Source organism: Malus sylvestris, chromosome 11 (genome assembly GCF_916048215.2).
Source record: "Malus sylvestris chromosome 11, drMalSylv7.2, whole genome shotgun sequence".
In the NCBI taxonomy this organism is placed as follows: Eukaryota; Viridiplantae; Streptophyta; class Magnoliopsida; order Rosales; family Rosaceae; genus Malus; species Malus sylvestris.
In genome coordinates, this window is record NC_062270.1 from 4,582,255 (window position 1) to 4,585,392 (window position 3,138).

A 3,138-nucleotide genomic window follows, 5' to 3' on the forward strand; every position below is an offset into this window, starting at 1 on the left:
GTCCTTATCATTAAAACTCAAAGTTTTCAAGTCCTTTTCATTAGTTTTCCTTAAAATCAATTGACAGTATAAAAAGTAGTTTAACTACTTATAAGCATATAAAAGATTTTCCATCTCGTCAATGTGAGATTTATTCGTACCTAGGTAGACAAACAAATTTGCAGCAGCCCTTGGCTCTTCATCATTTCTTTAGGGCCTAAATAATTGACCCCATCGTATATTTTAAGGTTAGTGTTGCAATAATTTAATAAGCGTGTGGTTTTTGTGTAAACTTAATTAATTGATTGAATATATCTCTATATATAAAGCCAAGCTCAAAGTGAATAGTATTTTTGAGGTCACAAGCTTCATCAAAAAATAAGTTGAAAAAAATGCCCCTAAAACAAAAAAGTTCAAAAGTTACCTAAAATAATGCATCAAATGTGGTAGGAGTATTTTCGTCATTTTAACAGTGTCTTTTTAATAATTAATTTTTTTGTACAATTTTATTTTTTTTTCAAATAATTAGTACCTCATAATAGGCTAACAATAATGTGATTCAATCAGTTGTTCATTAAATATTATTTTCTCAATTTTTAAACAGTTCAAAACATCTTAAGAGGTTGTAATGCCGGTTATAAAAAAGATCATTCTCATGTGGATAATAATGTGATTAATTAGTTGTCAAATGATTGTTTATTTTTTATTTTTAACAAACGATATTATCTACACTAAGGAGGAGGGGGTGCGCTTAGCCTCACAATGGGCTAGTAATAATGTAATTCAATCAGTTTTATTTATTTATTTTTTATTTTTTGAACAAACAATATTATCTACACTAAGAGGGAGGGGAGTGGGCTTAGCCTCACAATGGGCTAGCAATAATTTGATTCAATCAGTTGTTTATTAAATATTATTTTCTCTATTCTTAATATAAATTCAATAGAGACTGATTTTATTATGTGGATTCAGCTGCTTTAATTAATTTATGAGGGATTTCTTCTAGCATGATCTAAGGTTATTCATTTATTTCAAATATTTGACTTTTCTTTTGTTAATTTACGCATATAAATACGTTGAAAACGTGTAAGTCACGTGTAACATACCGTGATTCAAAAAATATCTTCTGCAGGCGCATGAGTGTTTGCATGAAGGCTAGTGAATCATAAACTAAACACAATAGTTTGGGATGTAGTTGGACGTGCGTGGGTGCTTGGTGAATCAAGAAACTTTATGGATCTGTGATACCCAACAGCCAACACGCATACAATATAAATTAGAAATGAAGAATGTCGTATCATTTGTCTATACCAGAAGATTTTTTGGCATCTGGAGGATTATTCTTCCATAGAAATTTCAAACGATGAGAAAGTTGAACTAATCAAATTTCAACAAGTTTGAAAAATCAACTATATATATATATATATATATATATATATATATATATATATATACACATACATGAGGATCCTAATTGATGTGTTACGTTGATTTGAATAACGATCCTGAAGTTATGGACATTCATTTAAAATTAACAAAAAAACGTAATATTTAGAAAAATGGTTGTCTAAATGGTTGAGTACTCATTGAGACATGATCTAAAATAGTGGAAAAATCATACAGTTTACTTTTTAAGTCTTTAAGGAATAAACGTGGCAGGTTCAAAGTTGGAAAAATGCAATTTTCATCTTAAGAAGCTGTAATGTCGGTCATAAAAAAAGTATTTCGCACGCGGATAATAATGTGATTAAATTAGTTGTCAAATGATTGTTTGTAGTTTTTTTTTTTTTTTTGAACAAACAATATTATCTACATTAAGGGGGAAGGGGTGGGCTTAGCCTCACAATGGTTTAGTACTAATGTGATTCAATAGTTGTTTTTTTTTTTTGAACAAATAATATTATCTACACTAAGGGATAGGGGAGTGGGCTTAGCCTCACAATGGGCTAGCACTAATATGATTCAATCAGTTGTTTATTAGATATTATTTTCTCTATTCTTAATATAAATTCAATATAGACCGATTTATTATGTGGATTTAGCTGCTTTAATTGATTTATGAGGGGTTTCTTCTAGCATGATCTAAGATTATTCATTTACTTCAAATATTTGACTTTTCTTTTATCAATTTACGCATATAAATACATTTAAAACGTGTAAGTCGCGTGTAGCATGTCATGATTAAAAAAATGCATTCTGCACGCACGTGAGTGCATGCATGAAGGTTAGTGAATCATAAACTAAACACAATAGTTTGGGATGTAGTTAGACATGCGTCGGGGCTTGGTGAATCAAGAAACTTCATGGATTTGGGATACCCAATAGTCAACACGCATACAATATAAGTTAGGAATGAAGATTGTTGTATCAGTTGGCTATACCAAAAGATTTTTTGGCATCCGGAGGATTATTCTTCCATAGAAATTTCAAAAGATGAGAAAGTTGAACTAATCAAATTTCAACAAGTTTGAAAAATCAACTATTTATATATATATATATATATATATATGAGGATCCTGATTGATATGTTACGTTGATTTGAAGAACGGTCTTGAAGTTATGGAGTGAGACATTCATTTAAAATTAACAAAAAAACGTAATAATTAGAAAAATGTCTAAATGGTGGAGTACTCATTGAGACATGACCTAAAATAGTGGAAAGATCACATAGTTTACTTTTTAAGTCTTTAAGAAACAAGAGTGGCAAGTTCCAAGGTTGAATAATACAATTTTCATCTTAAGAGGTTGTAATGCCGGTTATAAAAAAGGTCTTTCGTACGCGGATAATAATGTGTTTAAATTAGTTGTCAAATGATTGTATTTTTTTTTTGAACAAACAATATTATCTACACTAAAGGGGAGGGGGGTGGGTTTAGCCTTATAATGAGCTAGCAATAATGTGATTCAATCAGTTGTTTATTTGGTTTTTTTTTTTTTGAACAAACTATATTATCTACATTAAGGGGGAGGGGGTGAGTTTAGCCTCACAATGAGCTAGTAATAATGTGATTCAATCAGTTGTTTATTAAATATTATTTTCTCTATTATTAATATAAATTCAATAGATACCGATTTTATTATGTGAATTTAGCTGCCTTAATTGATTTATGAGGGATTTCTTTTAGCATGATCTAAGATTATTCATTTACTTCAAATATT